This window comes from Callospermophilus lateralis, chromosome 6 (genome assembly GCF_048772815.1).
Source record: "Callospermophilus lateralis isolate mCalLat2 chromosome 6, mCalLat2.hap1, whole genome shotgun sequence".
NCBI lineage: Eukaryota > Metazoa > Chordata > Mammalia > Rodentia > Sciuridae > Callospermophilus > Callospermophilus lateralis.
Window position 1 is genome coordinate 154,008,715 of NC_135310.1, and position 18,594 is coordinate 154,027,308.

General features: G+C 41.1%; 1 protein-coding gene across 1 annotated transcript in view; it reads left to right on the top strand.

Moving 5' to 3' along the window:
* Positions 1-18,594, top strand: part of Rnf144b (ring finger protein 144B) — a 160,263-nt gene that overhangs the window by 31,623 nt on the left and 110,046 nt on the right. The window lies entirely within an intron of this gene.

Below are 18,594 nucleotides of genomic sequence, written 5' to 3' on the forward strand. Positions count from 1 at the left end.
ATAGGTTGTTATTTGTTGTCAGGGATTCAGAGGGGCTGTGTTCTTGGTGTTGCATTTCAATGTTTAATGTACCAATGGAATCTTTTTGCTTTAATCACCTTCGTTATTGGGTGATTAAATGTGAGTCACCAGACCTGGCTTTTCACCCACCCTGAAAACTAGTTCCCTGTTAAACCAGCAATTTACTTGTTTTCTAGTGTTACATTCACCATGTACTGTGGTTACTGACTTCGTTTTTTGTAATTCAGTTTCATTGAAAAAAAAAATGCTTTTAAAAAAATATATTCTCTTTACATTTTGAAACTGGGGTATTTGTGTGTCTTGTGGTTTTTGTGTGTCTTAGGGTATTTGTTCTAAGTTAAAACCCATGATTTGTTCCTAAAAATTGTTCAACTGTGCCTGATATCTGCTGGTACAACATAATGAAAAGACTCTTTTGTGAAACTGGACTTTTTATCATCTCTCTGCTTTTCAGTAAATGTTGATATTCTTTTCAAGCCTAAAAATCAAGTGGAATAGTTACTAGAATAAGCATGGCTTTTACAAACAAATGTTAAATAAGTGGGGCATGGTGGCACAACCCATAATAACAGCTGTTGGGAGGCTGAGGCAGGAGGATCATAAGGCCAGCCTCAGCAACTTAGCAAGACTCTGTCTGAAAATAAAAATAAATGAATATATAAAAGGGCCAGGATGTGAGTCAATGCTTAACGGCTTCTGGGTTCAATCCCTGGTATCAAATAAATCAATAAATCAATAAAAAATTTAAAAAATACAAAGGGCTGGGAAAGTAGCTTATTGGCAAAGCACTCCTGGATTTAATCCCCAGTATCACAAAATAAAAATAAAATGTTAAATAGAAAATTAAAATGCTAAATAAACAAGACATCATTGCTTGAATATTATTTTTTAAAAATGAAGGACTGGGGATATAGTTCAGTTGGTAGAGTGCTTGTAGTGCATGCACAAGGTCTTGGGTTCAATCCCCAGCACCAAAAAATAAAAAATAAAGATGAGGACAGTCCAAAAGGAGTTATTCCCATGGAAATATTAAGCCCTCCTATTATATTAAGCCCTTTCAGTATCATTGATTTGTGTGTGTGTGTGTGTGTGTGTGTGTGAAAACTATGTTAAATGTAAATAAGTTCATTCAGTAATCTTTTTTTAAAACATTTAGTTTTTAGAAGTAGTTGGACACAATACATTTATTTTATTTATTTATTTTTATGTGGTGCTGAGGATCCAACCCAGAGTCTACCCGTGTGCTAGACGAGCGCTCTGCCGCTGAGCCACAACCCCAGCCCTCATTCAGTAATCTTTTAAGTAACAATTATTGCTCCCTCATTTCCTAGAATAAATATTTTGGCCTGCACATGATGGTGCACACCTGTAAGCCCAGCTACTTGAGAGGCTGAGAAGGCAGGAGGATCACAAGTTCAAGGTCAGCATGTGCAATTTAGGGAGACTGTGTTTCAAAATAAAAAATAAAAAGGGATGGGGATGTAGTTCAGTGGGAGAGAATCCCTGTGTTTAAAGGAAAAAAAAAATAAAATTAATGTCACCATTTTTGCACATTACATATGCAGGCATAGTTTTTTTTTTTTTTTTTCCTTTTTTCTTTTTTTGCTTCCTTTTCCTATTACTAAAGAGAAAAATAACTTTCATTGAGAAAGCAGGGAGAAACTATTTTGGGCATCTGTTCCTTTGCTGTTGTGACTGTGCTAATGAGTAGACTGTTCTAGTAACGCAGCAGTTTTGCAGCAGCCTCAACTAGTTTAAAGTCACATTAAAACAAGTTCCTTCTTCCTGTGCATCCAAACCCATAATTTAGTTCTGAACTTTTAAAAGGATGCATAGCCAGTGTTTTTTTTTTCCCTCCAACTACAATTTGATATAATTTCCTTAAAAGGCAAGAAAATTGCCGCATTTGGAGATCCTAGTCCTGGCTGTTTAGGGGCTGTTTTTGATGAGGGGGAAATTAGGTGGACCTCCATGTAGTATTTTCTTTTGAGCAATGGGGAGAAACCAGGGGCTGGAGAAAGTGGGGATAGTCAATCAGCTCAGCAGAAAGAATTGGCAAGATTGGGATTCCTTCCCTGTCTTTGACCTCAGCATTTCAGTGGGGCTTTGTTTTCACATGGATCCCCTCAACCCCTGCTACCTCATTTCCTTCCCTTTTTTTTTTTTATGTGCTAATATTTGGATGCCCTCTGAGCTTTGGAAAGGCATTTTCTCTGGGTTCGGTCCATGGAGTGCATTTAGTTCTTCTGTACATTCATCAGAAAAATCTTAAGTGGGATGAAGCACAAAAAGTATTAAATTATCTTAAGTTTCTTGAGTCATTTCAGCGGTAGTTTCTCTTCCTTTGGCTAAGTAGGAATCGAGGTCTTTGGAAGCAGGGAATCCCCAAACCACAGAAGCTCTACTGGAAATCCAAGTCCTGCAAACCAAACATCTTCCCACTTCCCCATGTATCTCACACATTTTCTTCATGATTTGGTGAATGCTGGGAGGAGGGGCTCTGGTTTAAGCAATGATGAGAAGGAAACTTAGCTCAAATGCACAGCACAGCATGGACGTGACTCTGTAACCTGAAGATCTTTATTAAGTGGACAAACAAGAGATTGGTGTAGATAGGTGACTTATAAAAGAGGAAATTTGCGGCGGTGATTAAGACTAGGACCTTTGGCATTAGCCAAACCTTGTTTGGAAACTGGCTGAACCATTTGTTGCTGGTTCAGCAGATCCATTAGCTCCCACAGGATAGAAACCAAACACTGCTCACAGAAAGGGTTGGAAAGAATCAGTTGTTGCATTGATTAATATAGCAAAGCGGTTAGCCTATAGGCAGAGGAGCCAGGCAAAGTAGGCAGGCAAAACGACCTCTCCATAGACAGCGGCCAAGCTAAAATGTGAACACCATTTACAGTTGTGCGTCAGGAACTTGCGTATTTATGTTACATAGCATTATTCATGAGTATGTTGAAGTCTCTTTGTGCACTACCATCTTGCCCAGGGTCAAAGATGTGTCTAAAAGTGTGTTAGGTCTCTCCTCTGGGTATGTTTTTCAACATGGAAAAAATGCATTTAAATGAAGGTCCCAGTTAGTCTCCGTCGCAGGGTTTTGTTCAGCCCTGCTTGCATTGGTTTTGATCTTGGGGAGGCTTTTTTTTACCCATTAGCCTGAGCAGAAAGCGTGTAGTGCTTTTCGGTCACCAGTTTAAATTCTAGCCCTCTTCTCCTATCTCAAATTGATGAGGCAGGCCACCTTGATCTAAGAGTTTTTCATTGTAAAGACGATATATAATATTTAGTGTGTATTATAAGACTAGCACACCCATTGTGATGTCTAGGACAAAGTGATTCCTCAATAAATGGGCCATTTGTTTATAAATGCATTTATTCATACATGTTTTGCTGTGTGTACAAAGAAAGAAATGAATACTATGAATTTCTTAGTGTCTGTCTCATTGAAACAAAAATGGATATTGTTTTTGATATGAAATGTCCTCATGAATAAGGTAACTTGACATGATATTCAGTGGTATTGATACTACTGTCTCCTGCCTGGTGAACTCCTATTTGAATTTTAAATCCTTCTCTTTCTCATTTTGCCTGATCCTCCAGATGGTTGTTGGTCTTGACTTTCTTCTGTGTTCTTTTTGTATTCCTGGGCACTATTTAGCTCAGAGTGTCTGTAGTCTCCCCTTCTGGACTGTTCCCATTTTGATATAGAGATTATTTTATTTATAGTCCCTCTCCCTCCCCCTACTGTCCAGCGCAGGACCTGGCATGGAGGTCACCACTAGGTGGATTGAAATGAATTAAATTTAGTTCAGTCAAATACCTGCCTTGAAAATAGGATTGTGCAAAACATTTGGGGCTTGCAAGACCCCTGACTCATTTTACAGATTTGTTTTTGATCCGAACCTCCAGCCTTGGTTTAGGAAAAGATTGCACGTCACATTCAATGTCATTCGGGACTCTGTTGTTGCAGACAAACAGCGTTCTGTGTCATTCAGTGCCAGCAGATGTCAGGTTTCCCGTGGTTTCACAGCTGGATTTGCTATTTGTTCTCTGAGACATGAGTGGTTGTGTGGTTCAGTCTTCTGGAATTAAGAAAGGATTGCCAGCTGACCACAGGGAGGAGGAGGTCAGGTAGAACCCCGGGAACTACTCGGATTGCCTGGGTTTCCTGGCAGCGTTCAAATGGGTTTACTTCTTTGTCAATAAGAGGATCTCTTTATTTGTAGCCCCTATTAAAGAATTTTTGTGTTCTTTGCTATCATTTTTAAGAACATAGGAATAAATTATTCTACTTATGGGGTCAATCAAAAATAGCAGTGTTATCTTCAAATATTATTTAAAACCCATGTGCCATTTTTATTTACAATTTAGTTTAATACAGTTGCCAAATCTTTTACTTAAATTACAGCTGAAATGTAGAGTTTTTTGCAGGATGTTGGCATTCTTGAGAGGGAGGTAAAATTTTAATGTGTCCTCTTATCTTTTGTAATTCTCTGCTTTCCTTTCTGTGAGTCTTTATTTCTTTTTCCAGAATTGATTTCACATTCTTTTATTGCCCATGATCCACCAAAGGTGGGTTGGAAAAAAATTATCCACATTATTTTAAAACCATAATAAAACTAACTAACAATGAGTCTACTTTTTAATATCACCATGTGCTGGTTATTCTAAACAAATGTCAGTAATGAAATTCTCTTTCCTGAAAAATCTCTTTGGTTGGTCTAAAGTCTTAACAATTGTGGTTACTGTTGAGTTTTAATACTAAACACGTAATCTGAAAATGGGCACTTTTAAAAAAAATTTTTAATATTTATTTATTTTTTTAGTTTTTGGTGGACACAACATCTTTGTTTGTATGCGGTGCTGAGGATCGAACCCAGTGCCACTCACATGCCAGGCGAGCACACTACCGAATAAGCCACATCCCCAGCCCTGGGCACTTTTTTTTTGACAAGGAAATATAATTTTAATTTAAAGTTCCACATGCTTTTCCAGTCCTGTTACTCCCAAATTTTTGGGAAATATGTAAATCTTAAAGATACCATAATTTCTCCCACTTATGAAAATTACTTTGTACACTCTTAATTAGCTTAAGCAATAAATAATTGAGAAAGAGATATGCAATATCTTAAGAAAACATAATTTAGGCATTCTCCATTATTATCAATTGATCAAATAAATGGGCACATTTTTATTATTCTTTAATAAATATTTCTGTGTAGAAGTTGATTGTAAGAGCTCTACTTATTTACAAAAAAAAAATATTTTATTTACTTATTTTGCAGTACTGGGGATTGAACTCTGTGGCACTGTACCACTGGGCTACATCCCCTGTCCTTTTATTTTTATTTTTTTAAATTTTGAGACAGGATTTAACTGTTTTGATCGTGCAATCCTCCTGTCTCAGCCTCCTGAGTTGCTGGGTTTATAGGTCTGCACCATCTTGCTGGGCTAAAAAGTTATTCTTAAATGTACAACAAGCTCCAAGACAATACTTCATTGTAGATGTTACAGCTGGTCAGACTTCAGATGCTTAAACAGGAATGGAATCAGGGTCGTGGTCACCTCAAGCACAAGAACAGCTTACTTTATGTAGACGTTCTAAATTCCACCTGTGGCCAGGCCCCTTCCCCTCGGCCTTTGCTGTTAGTTTCTTCCCCTCTGTGCGTTTCTGTCTGAAAGCCTTATCATCCTTGTCCGTCTCTTGGGCTTGCTCCCTAGACTGTTTAAAGGACTTCTCACTTTTTTTTTTTTTAAGAAAAAAATCATGAACATTTATTATCTTACATGGTTTCTAAGGACTGGCAATCTGCAGGTGCCTAGGTGTGTGGTTCTGATTTAGAGTCTTTTGTCTTTTGGCTATGAGGACGCAGGCTGGGGCAGCTCATTTGAAGGCTGTTGGCTACAGTTTCCAGAGACTTGTCTAGGTCTTCAGTTCCTCCTTGGCTGGGGAGGGGAGGCTGTGGTTCCTGGCCACTTGCGTATTTCCTAGGGGCAGTTCATCATGGCCGCTGGGTTCCCCCAAAATAAGTGATCCACGTGCCTTAATTTTAAGCATAAGTTTCTAATGGTCAAAATGGTTTGGGCAGTGCGGCACATGTCTGTAATTAAACCACAGACTTGAGACAAGCAATGACAGAGCATGCATTGGACAGGTGAAGAAGCCACCTTCACTTACTGCAGTTATGACAGGTGAAGAAGCCACCTTCACTTACTCCTTGTGACCATCTGGAATTTTAAATTTGTGTGTAAAATGCAAAATGATATAAGTTTCTATCCATAGTTTCTATTAGTAAGTGCAAGTTTTAGTTCACATGACATTTTATTGAATTTGAGTAGCATCTTTAAGATGAAAATTATTTTTTCTTTTAAAATGTTTGTTTGTTTTAAAACAAAAGAAGGAATAAAATATTTATAATTACATTAGTATGATTTAATAGTTACCCAAACTATGAATTTTTCAATTTCATTCTTATTAAAATTTACTTATTCAGTTACTATAATGTTATTTGTTAAATATAGATAGGCAAATCCATGTTCATTTTTCAAATAGGTCAATGCATATAACTTTTCCTCTCTTTATTCCAAAGATATATTAATTAAAGGTATCAATCTATTACTTTTTCTCTTTTTATAAGTGGTGATTCTTCTTTTCTTTTTTAATATATGTATTATTAAGTTTTTAAAAGATATTTTTAATTTTAATATTTATTTATTTATTTAATTAAATAATATATGATTTATTAATGCATTAATTAATATATATTTAATAGATTTCTTAGTGGACACAATACCTTTATTTTATCTTTATGTGGTGTTGAGGTTCAAACCCAGTGCCTCATGCATGCTAGTTGAGTGCTCTACCACTGAGCCACAACTCCAGCCCTGTTATCTCTTTTTTCTTATGCTTGAGGCGACCATGACCCTGATTCCATTCCTGTTTAAGCATCTGAAGTCTGACCAGCTGTAACATCTACAATGAAGTATTGTCTTGGAGCTTGTTGTACATTTAAGAATAATTTTTTAGCCCAGCAAGATGGTGCAGACCTGTAAACCCAACAACTCAGGAGTTTGAGACAGGAGGATTGCAAGTTCAAGACAGTTAGATCCTGTCTCAAAATTAAAAAATAAAAAATAAAAGGACAGGGGATGTATCCCAGTGGTACAGTGCCACAGGGTTCAATCCCCAGTACTGCAAAATAAGTAAATAAATAAAATAAATAAAAATTCTTTCCAGGCTTTTCTGATCATTATTGTAATTATTTGTTTCTTTTTACAGTTAAAACTAAAATAATTTTGTCATATAGAGAAGGGTAATATTAAAAATTGATTTTTTTCCAGGTCAAATTTGTTGGGTATGTCGCTGCTTCAGGGATATTTTTCCACATGAACTTGACCACCTCTGTTAACTTTCCTTGTGCTACTGTACTTAGTCAAGTAAGCATATCCTGCTTTTGTGTAACAAGTTCCTGGAAAGCCCATATATAATCAGAATCTTTGGAAAACGGAGCTTTAAAATATATTTTTTGAACTTCTATAGTTGCTCATTTTCTTTCTTGGGGGGATACCAGGGATTAAACTCAGGGGCACTCAACCACTCAGCCATATCCCAGCCCTATTTTTATTTTATGTAGAGACAGGGTCTCACTGAGTTGCTCAGAGCCTCGATTTTGCTGAGGCTGGCTTTGAACTCGAAATCCTCCTGCCTCAGCCTCCCAAGCCACTGGGATTACAGGTGTGGGCCATTTCACCGTCTCATTTTCTTTTCGCCCCATTTACCTTCTACTCTTTGGCCCTGATTAAGAGAGCCATAACTCCATTTTGCACTGAACTGACTGTCCCAGACTCATGGATCCTCTTTGGTCCTATATATACCCACCAGTGAATACAGCCTATAATATGCTGGCTCCACTTAATCCAAACACCTTGGCGGCTGGGATTATCATTCCCTGGCACTGGCGGGTCCAGGTCAGTTTTGGAAGGTGCCAGGCTAACATTGCATCTGGCACTTGTTTCTGCTTCCCACGTTCCGCTTGCTTCCACCCACCTAGAATGAAATGAGCAAAACGTTCCCTGCCAGAGAGGGTTCAGGAACCACCCAGCCTAACAGGGAAGACAGGACTGTTCTACGTGGTCCAGGGACACGGTAGGTAGAAATCCCACCTAGGAGCAGGCACGAGTATGTGAGCTACTCAGCCTAACTGTTAAAAAGCAACCAAGAATTTCTGAATGAACTTTAGCTGGGTTTTTAGGAGAAGCATCAAGCTCTTAAAGCCCCTTCTTCTTCTTCTTCTTTTTATTTTAAAATATTTTTTAGTTGTAGTTGACACAATACCTTTATTTTATTTATTTATTTTTACATGGTGCTGAGGATGGAACCCTGGGCCTCACACGTGCTAGACGAGTGCTCTACCGCTGAGCCACAACCCCAGCCCCTTGAAGCCCCTTCTTTTCCACTGGCTTGGAAATATTCCCACATTCCCTGGTGAATTTCCCCACAGGTATTTTTAGAAGAACTTGGATAGAACTTCTCTAGAATTCCTTCTGTTAGTTCAGAATTAGAAAAAGACACCTGTGATGGATGGCTGTCTACGTGGATTGCACTGTCATATGCTGTCACAGGCCAGCCTGATCCCCACACGGGCAACCTTTCAAGTTCTCTGTTTGTTTTGCACGGGCCAAACGCCCTAGTCCATTGACCACTTCCCCATGTCTGCCGGATGATTAGAGCAAGAGTTAATCCAGTGTGTTCACTGAACAGATGCATTAGTCCAAGTGTCAATGCTGCACATAAAACAAAATATTTTCTGAAGACCTTCAAATAGAGCAAATAATGGTGTAATTTTTAGTCTAATGGTGGGGAAAGTGAACAGTGTTCTTTGAGCAAGAATTTTGGCTTTGGCCTTAGGAAAATTAGAGTATAAATCCTGCCTCATTAAGTTTATTAGCTGTGAGATTTTGGGCAAATGATTGACCTCTATGAGACTCAGTTTCCTTATCTAAGAAACAGAAATGATAATTCCAGCCGCCAGGTTGTTTGGTTTAAGTGGAGTACATCTGGTAGAATGCCCAGCATATTATAGCTTGTAGTCACTGGCAGGTATAATTGTGGTATTTAGTACCATTTTAGGGTCCTCTGAGGTCATATTCTCCATGAGTTTCTGCCTGGCCAGCTGATAGAGAACACTAGTTTTTTTCTTTGGAGTTAATAGGAAAATTCTATCAGCTGGAAATAGTGCCCGAACCCTTGGAGATTATTAGTCTGGATGTTGGTTTTATTATTTGCTTTATGTCAGTTGTTTTATTATTCTTAAATCATCTCCCTTTAGGTTTATTGGCGTCTCTTCCAGCATATGTGATGCTGATCACAGAGCAGTTTGAAGGATGAAGGGATGATGCATTTAACTGAAGGGAGGGACTTTTCCTGAAAGAGGGTCAGTATTTACCTCTTCATTATGGGGGTGGTTCTGTGTGATCACAATGAGAGTAAGAGGATACTTTGATGAGTCTCTTACATTTATAGGTACAGGGTCTAGTGACAACCCCAAGAAAGACAAACAATCATAACTTGAGCTTCGCTGAAAAGGATAAACCTCAATGTTTCTGTCTTGGAGGGGAAAATGGCCGTGACTTTCCCTTATGTGAAAACCCCCGTTGGACTATTAAGGGACGTGACAGTTCTCTGAGGAAGCTCCTGCGGAGGTGATCCAGACTGGTTATTCGACCTATGGATCCAGTGTATTTAATTCTTTTGGGCTAAGGAGAAAAATAACTTTTCCCTTAATTTCCATATTAAATTTTCATATTAAATAAAATTTCTAGTTTTAATGAATGAATATGAGAGTTGACAAAAGCAGTTTCTTTCTCTGTAAAATGAGGGAGCTGGAAAGGCACTCAAGCCTTTTCTGCTCCCACAGTCTCTGATTATAATGCAAATCAGCAGGTCCCAACGGCCATTGAACACCTGCTGGTCATGCCATATCCTTCACATGAGGGTTGCCTGGACCCCCAAAGACTGTGCACTCCTAATATTTGAAGGGAAGATGTCATTTACACTTTTATAATTGGGGGTCAAAAAAGCGACAAGGGAATTTTGATTTTCTCTTTTTATATTTTATATTTTCATATTTTCCCCCCCTTAACAATCAGGATATTTGCTCCTTCGTTGAAGTTAAATAAACAAACGTTTGCTTCCCTTGACCTTTCCCAGGTGACTGCAGGGCTGTGAGCTTTGCTTTGATAGTGGTGCTGTGTTAGCACCTTGTCCTCCGCCTGGGGAGGCCTGGGGATGGATTCAGTGGCAGAGGGCTTGCCTAGCATGTGGGAGGCACTGGTTTGATCCTCAGCACCACATAAAAAGTAAATTAATAAACAAAGATATGGTGTGTCCCTCTACAACTAAAAAAACATTAAAAAACAAACAAAAAAACCTTGTCCTCCTCCCACTGGAATTCTTAACCTGTGCCCACTGGCAGCACACCACAATACCCTGTTTTCTGGAAGTTTCAATACAAATGCAAAGCTTAAGAAAACAAAGCTCAGGTAAAAATTTAAGTGACAAGCTTACCATCTATCAAATTTGAATTTTGTCTTTTCTACCTTAAATTTTACATGTTTTTCTAGATATCTTGTTTAAAATATGTTAAAAACATGATAGCCCTCCCCAGAGCTTAGAGTAAGTTAACAAGTGTGTCACATTGCTACAGTTTTCCAAGTGCTTTGTTCATACTTAAACCCATTTCATTATCACTTAAATCAATTGAAGTCTCACGTCATGTTTTATAAAGTTAAGCATTGTTATAATTATCACTTTTTATAGATCAGGAAGCTGAGATACAGGAAGACCGAGTAACTTGCTGGGCATGTTAGATGAAAATCCAGGCCGGAATTCAACTTCTGTGATATTTGCATATTACTAGCTCAGTTCAAATCAGCAAGCATGCTGTAACATGCCCCTTTTTGCAGTGTAAGGGAATTTTACCTATTGTGCAACTTGGGACAGGATTTCTCTATTTCTTAAAATACTATGTAGGCCCCACCTCATCCTTAGCTCAAGTTGGCCTGAAAAACACCATAATCCATTTTAGCTTCAGTGGTGCATGTCTGTAATCCCAGTGGCTTGGGAGGCTGAGGCAGGAGGATCATGAGGTCAAACCCAGCTTCAAAAATTTAGAAAGGCTCTGAGCAACTTAGCAAGACTCTGACTCAAAATAAAAAGGATGTAGCTCAGTGGTTAAGTGCCCTGAGCTCAATCCCCTTACTCCCCTGTGCCGGAAAAAGAATATGATCCATTTTATAAAGGAAGAGTTTCAAAATGTTCAATGCAGGAGGATTCCATAGGCAACAATGAAGTAAGTCATTCAACAGTTAAGCGAGGCTCCACTCTTTTAAGAACTGCAGAAATGGCAGTGAAGAGGAAGAGACAAAAATTCCAGCCGTCATGAAGCTGACCTTCTAAGGAATGGGGTGGGGAGACAGGAAATCAACAAGACAGCAAAATGTACCATGTGTCATCCGATAGTGATACTCACTATAGGGGGAACAGGGCTAGCAATTGTGAAGAGTGTGATTGACAAGATGGTGTTCATGTCATTTACACCTGAAAGGGGCAGGTGAGGGAGGAGCCTGGGTAAGTGGAGAGGTAGACTCCGGGCAGGGAAACAAGAGCCAAAGGCCTGAGGTGGACGCTGTCCTGGTGCCAGTGAAACCTTCATAAAAGGAGAAACAGAGCCCACAGAGTCGTGCAGCAGTTATATTAGGAACTTCAGCATGTTTTCAACGGTGGTTGGATGGGTTTTTGTGTGATTTCCCAAGGCTTTGAGTGCTAAATGGTGGAAGTCATATCTTTCCCCAAATCTTTACATACAAGGATAGTAATATTGTCAGTTTTGCTAACGCTTGTAGCAATTTCATTTTTCTTAAGTCCTTTTTTAGTATATTATTGTTTGATTGTGTGTGTGTGTGTGTGTGTGTGTCCCTCCGTCCTTTGTTCTGTGTGTGTGTGTCCCTCCGTCCTTTGTTCTGTGCCTAAGGAAAGGCCAGACACCTGGATGCTCATGCGGCCTAGAGGTTGGGGCACCAGCTTTCGAGGCCACTACTGTGTTTCTGCCCTGGTTTTGGTGCTCACCATGTCTGACCTTGGGCAAAGCTGAAGGTCTAAATGCTTCCAATTTCTCATCTATGGAATGGAGAGAATAATATTTGATTTAACCTGAGGTTTAAATGAGATTTTCTTTGTATAAAATAGTATAAAAATGTAAAGAATTTACATAATTTCTAGCAGATAATAAATACCCAGTAGTTGTTTGCTGTTATGAGCATACTTAATTCTCACTGGAAGCTTTTGTGGTGCCCTACTGTACCCAGGAGGAAAGTGTCTTCGAAAGGTCAAGAGCTCTTGTAGGAAACCGGGGCTGGCAGGCGATGGCACCGTGGTGCTTGGTGGTAACTCCAGTCCCACACGCCTGGGTTTCTTCTGTGAATATTGTTGCGATGGCTCTCAGGTGTCTTCCTTTTACTACCCAAGCTGTATAAATGGCAGATGAATGTAAATGACGATGGCAGCGAGGTGTTTGCTTGAAAGCCTAATCAGATTCTTCTCATTTATTTTTAATGGTTTCAGCCAAGGATATTTCTGAAATGCACGTAAGTTAGTTTTGTTTTTAGCCTTAGGTAACACCTTTTCTTTCCACAGGTGACCCTTGAGCATTTGCCACGCTTGATGCAGCACATTCACACAATGGTGGAAGAACTAGACAGCCCCCTCCCACAATGGTTACAGATGAGTGAGAGATTTAGTCACATACATCTTTAAAAATACCATGTCATATTTGCTCCCATAAAGGTTTGTCCAAGTTGTGGAAAGGAAGATATCCAAAACATTGCTTTCTTTCATTTTTTTTTTTCCTTTGGAGAATTCACCAGGTTTATTGCTCATGGATGTACATCAAATAATTCTTGGGAACAATAGGCTTGTTTTCATTTGGTATGCCTGAGAATGTTCTAAATATTTGGTGTTGTTGCTTGCTTTGAAGGTTCAATGGGTTGCAAGCAGGCATTGCACTGTTTGCCAACGGAGAAGTCACTATTGGTATAGCACACAAAGGAGATTAGGACTTCATAATGCACAGAGGGAAGACAATAGGTATGGATTTTAAGTGGATTGAACGAAAGGTGGGAAATGTGAGTGCAGTCTGCCTTGAAGCAATGATAAATTATAAATGCTGCCGGCTATTATTTCTCGTATGGAGGAAGTAAAAAAATCTTGAACCATTAATTCTGATTTGTCTGGCATAAATGGTCTACTCAGCCCTACATGCCCAGAGGAATAAAACATATAATAGAAAGTTTGGAAAATAATAAACTCTTCAATCAACTTCAATCAGGCTTTTTTATTTTTGGTCATGTTTGGCTTTGTAAATTTGTAAATAAACCATAGTAGGAGCTGAGTTAAAAAGAGAAGGAAGTATAGGATAATTTAACATATTTGCTTATTATTCATGGCCATTGGAGAGAGCCACTGCCTGTTTCTGTTTGTTCACTGGACCTTCTCTCAGGAAGGTTTGTACATCTTTTCTGCTTCCCCACGTCTTTGAAGCTGTCACTCTCACTTGCCCTTGAATGCATGTCTGGTAAGAAGCCTCACACTTCAGTTATGGGTGGGATTTACCTGCAGAATTGTGCCTGCCTTTCAGTTCCAATTCATGAGTTTGAGCCCACAGCTTCCCATAGCCCACCTGAAGAGACCCAATGGCTCATATTCTTGGATCTGGTCTGTAGCAGCCAAAATATTCTTGCTGCTGCTGCTGCTGTGGTGGGGTTCTTTGCCAGACTTCTAGATTTCCCTGCTATGATCTTAATGTTGTTGTCCCAGAAATCCATGTTGTTGAACTCTTGACTGACCCCCCACAAGGTGATGGTATTAGGAATCTGGGGCCTGAGGAAGGCCACTAGGTCATGGGGGTAGGGCCCTCGTGAATGGGATTAGTGCCCTTATGAAAGAGGTCTGAGAGACCCCTGCTGCTTCCACCATGTGGGGTGACAGGGACAAGGTGGCTTTCCATACAGTAGGAAGGAGGCCCTCATCAGACACTGAGTGTGTCTTGGTCTTGGACTGTCCAGCTTCCAGAACTGTGGGGAATAGGGTTTCTGTTGTTTATAAACTATACCAGTTGATGGTATCCTGCTGCAGCGGCCCATGTGGACTAAGACACTCCTTTCCCTACCTCTCTAGGACTTGTCTTTGTGCATCTGGTCCCACTTCCCTTTATACCTTCCTGTTCAGCTGTCGGGCACAGAGTTCCAGTACTGTGAAGGCCTCACTGTGTGTATGCCCTGTGGCCTGGCAGAGGCAGAGCCCTGGACCTCAGGAATGCTGGAGGCAGGCAGATGTCCTGGAGGCTGATCTTTAGCATGGCTCTTCTTGACTAGAGGTGCTGTTAGGGACTGTCATCATATAATGTCACAAGCAGGTAGATAGGGAGCAGCCACTCACCATTGCTTCGCCTGAGGACACAGGCAGTTCTCTCCAGGCCACTGGCCAGATGTTCTCTAAGGCCTCGGGTTTGCATACTTTTCTCCCTCCCGTGCCCCTACTCCCGAGGAAACCTAAGGCATGACGAGGGGGTTGCTCTTGTGGGTTTTCTTTAAAGGCAACATCATGTCTTGTCAATCCTCCAAGTGGGCGGACCTCAGCCATCTGTCCTGACTTGTTACGATTTGCCCTGGGAAGCAGCATGTCTGAATGAAGCTCCTGTCCCCTTCCAGACCTCAGTGAGGCCTGTCCTTTGAGTCAGAGAGCTCCACAGCTCCCCCTCTTCCAAAACTCCTTCCACAGCCAGCTCAGTCACACTTGGTCCAGACTCCTCTGGCCCCGACGGGCACCCCACAACTGGCTCATTCTCTGGCCTCCGGCCTGCCAAGTCCACTTGGAAGCTTTCACTGGCTTTTTATTTATTTATTTTGCATCGTGCTTTGCAATGAGTTAAGTGAGATAAAATACATCGCACCTGGAGCCCCGTGCTTGGTACCTGGTGGGGTTGCAGTAAACATTAGCTTGCTTGATCTTTTCTGATTTTTTTTTTTTTTTTTTTTTTTTTTTTTTTATTTCTTGGCAACAAGTAACGTGTAGGCAGGCTCTTTAACTTTCACTTGCTGAGCAGTATTATTGTGTTAAGGTTAAGACAGCAGACCCTGATCCTTTACGTTTCAAGTTCAAATTCATCCTCTAGGTGACTCCAGGTAACTGAGTCCATTTGCTTAACCTTTGTGCCTCAGTTTCCTTATCTTCGGAGTTAGCATTTAGAAGAGCTCCTATTCATAACATTGTTGTGAACATTTGTTAATAGATGGGCATAAGACCATTCGCCTGGTACATAGTTTGGAGTGTTCACTACAGTATTTAAATCTTGCAGACATACGCAATTGTATTAATAGTAAATGTGGGGCTTCAGAGGTCTCGGTGGTATAAAGCATTGGATTTTCATTTCTGTTCAGTGTTAAGTAAAATGAGCTCCTTCTTTCTTAGCTCGGATTGGAGCTTGGTGTGGCAGGTGCGGGGGAAGACTCCAAAACAGGGCTAAATAATCCCTAGTAGCCATGCTGGGACTCTAGTTTTTGACTCAGCTAAGTAAAAGACACTTACTCAAAACCCATCATGAGAATCCCTGGGGTGCTAGCTAGACAAACAGGGGCCTTACCCAGACCTGAATCCAAATCTTCAGGGAGGGGCTTGAAATCTGACGTACAACAACCCAGACAGATAATACCACCTGGAGACACCAAATGGCAAGTCACCTGGGGAGCTTAAAAACACATTCCTGAGTCTCACATGCTGGATGTTCTGATCGGCTTGTTTAGGGGTTTGGGTATTTATGTGTAAGGGCTTTGCCCTCTTCTTCCGTCAATCTTTTCAGAGATTTCTAATGTGAGCCAGGATTAAAAACCACTAAAATAGAGAATGAGACTTAAATCGGTTTTTTTTTTTTCAGAATTAGTTGAGATCTGTGTTTAAAATATGTATTTATAAGGCCCCACTCCTGCTGCTGAATTGGACTGGATATTTTCATGGAGAGGGTGAGGAAGGGAGCACGGGGAGGGAGGCCCTGGAATTTGCATTCAAAACAGACTTTTCATATGGTATTTGTGCATGCTGGACTTTGGGATCAGGTTGCTGACCAGTGTTTCCCCTTGGTAGGCACGTGCAAAAGGGCTGAATGAATGAATGACAACAAATCTCTATTTCCCTCCCATTGAGACCAACCTGTTAGAAATGTTTATTTTTATTTTTTTAATTTTTAAAAATGTTTGTTTTTTAGTTTTAGGTGGACACAGTCTTTGTTTTATTTTTATGTGGTACTGAGGATTGAACCCAGTGCCTCATGCATGCTAGGCGAGTGCTCTACCACTGAGCCACGACCCCAGCCCCAGAAATATGTTTATTCACGTAGTGTAGGTAAATTCATTCTGTAGCATGTTGACAGTTTCAGTAGGTAAATTTACTGTAGGTGAAGTCATTCTGTAGCTTCCTACCGTAGGTAAACTTATTTTGTTCTCCTTTGCTTGGGATAGGGCTTATAGATAGTTGTCTTTACTTATTTATTTATTAACATGCTTTGGTTTGTTCTAGAAGACACTTATGGGAGTTCCTTGTGGTTTTTCCCATGGCCACATGAATAACAGGGTCAGATGATGAAATCGGGCAAACCTGCTGCGGACACAGTCGACACTCTCAGGCCCCGCTGACCAAGCCCAGCGTGGGGCAGGGGGGCTGCCTGCCACGGTGGTGCCTGTTTTTCTACCTGATTCCTCACTGATTTCTCTTGGTGTGAGTCACCGTGGGTGGTTTGATGGACTTGAAGATACCGAGGAAGTAATTGCTGAGCCTGGAAGGCTGTCAGCAGGTTGGGGAGTTCATTGAGAGAATGCCACAGATCTGGTGGCCCGCGTCCTTCCTCAGGTCACCTTTCCACTTCTCGTGTGGTACCCTTTGACTTCCCTCCGAGAACCCACTCCGCTGCCCAGGTAACGGAACTGGGCTTGCTTCCATGTGGCTGGGCACCGGAGACCCTGTGGCTGGGCAGCCCTTTCCGGCCCAGGGCTCCCTCCTCCAGCAGCCGCAGGTTCTTGTGGGAGTCCTGCAGATGGAAAAGAAAGAGCCCTACTGAAATTCTGCAGGGTGCCCTGCCCATGAGTGTTAGGAGCACTCTCATTTTAAAGACCACTCGTGGAGAGCAGCTTTGGGTTCCCGGCCACTTTGAGAGGAAGGGACAGACACATCCGAGTACCCACCTCCCACCTTAACAACCCCCCATCGGGGGTCCATTTACCGTTTTTTTAATTAACTGCAGCCTGTACTTTATTCCCACTGCCTCAGTGTTTACCCAGTGATCCTTTTCTGTCCCAGGATCCACCCAGGCCACCAGTTACATGTGGTCATCATCTTTCCTTAGGCTTTTCCCAGCACGTCTCTCTCTCACAAGGTCTTTGATGACCTTCGCAGTTTTGAAGAGTATTTTCAGACTGTTCCCCAGTGGGAAGCTGGGTTTTTGCTGGTGTTTTCCTTATGGTCAGGCTTGGGTGTGGGTTCTTAGGAAGCAGCGCACCCCCTTCTCTTCACCTCATTGGGGGACAGGCTGTCAGCGTGACTTGTCACACTGATATGAGCCTGGAGCTCCTGGCCGGGGCAGTGCTGGTCGGGGTTTTCCACTGCAAAGCTTTGTCCCCACCCTCCTTTTTCCTCCAGAACTCAGTAGAAGGAAGTCACGTAAGAAGTGGAGTGCTTTGTGTCACCTCCTTGAGGGAGAGTATCTACATGCACAAATTATTTGGAATTTTTCCACATGGGAGATTGTCCTATTCTCACTCATCTGTTAATGTCATATGGATATATAAATATTTAATTTGATGTTTTGTGCTATAATTTAATACTACTTTATTTTGTTGTTCAAATTATAGGGCTTTTTGTTTGTTTGTTTTTGGGTTATTTGATACTGGTGAGATTGAAGCCAGGGGTACTTTACCACTGAGCCGTATCCCAGCCTTTATTTTTTATTTTGACGCATGGTCTTGCTAAATCGCTGAGTCTGACCTTGGACTTGCAATCTTCCTGCCTTAAGCTCCCAGATTGTTTGGGATTATTGGTGTGTGTTACCATGTCTGGCTGGGTTTTTGTCTCCTCTCTCCCTCCCTTTCTCTCTCTCTCTCTCTGTTTTTCTTTCTTTGTGTTCATTAAAAATCTGGGACTTCAGACTTTGATTGGGTCTAGACCTGCCTGTAGTTAGGTAAAAGAGGTGAGCACCTAACTGTGTGATCTCAGGGTCTTTACCACCAGTCTAACACTGGTGCTGTTTGAGGTTGCTGCTCCTTCCATTAGTTTGGGAGCCTGCTGCAAGGAAGCACCACAGACTGGTAGCTTGTCCAAGATCAAAGTGTTAGCAGGTTTGATTTATCCTGAGGTCCCCCTCTTTGACTTGCAGATGGCATCTTCTCCCTGTGACCCCACATGGTCTTCCTTCTATGTGTTGGTGACATTATATCTTCTTATAAGGACACCAGTTATGTTGGATC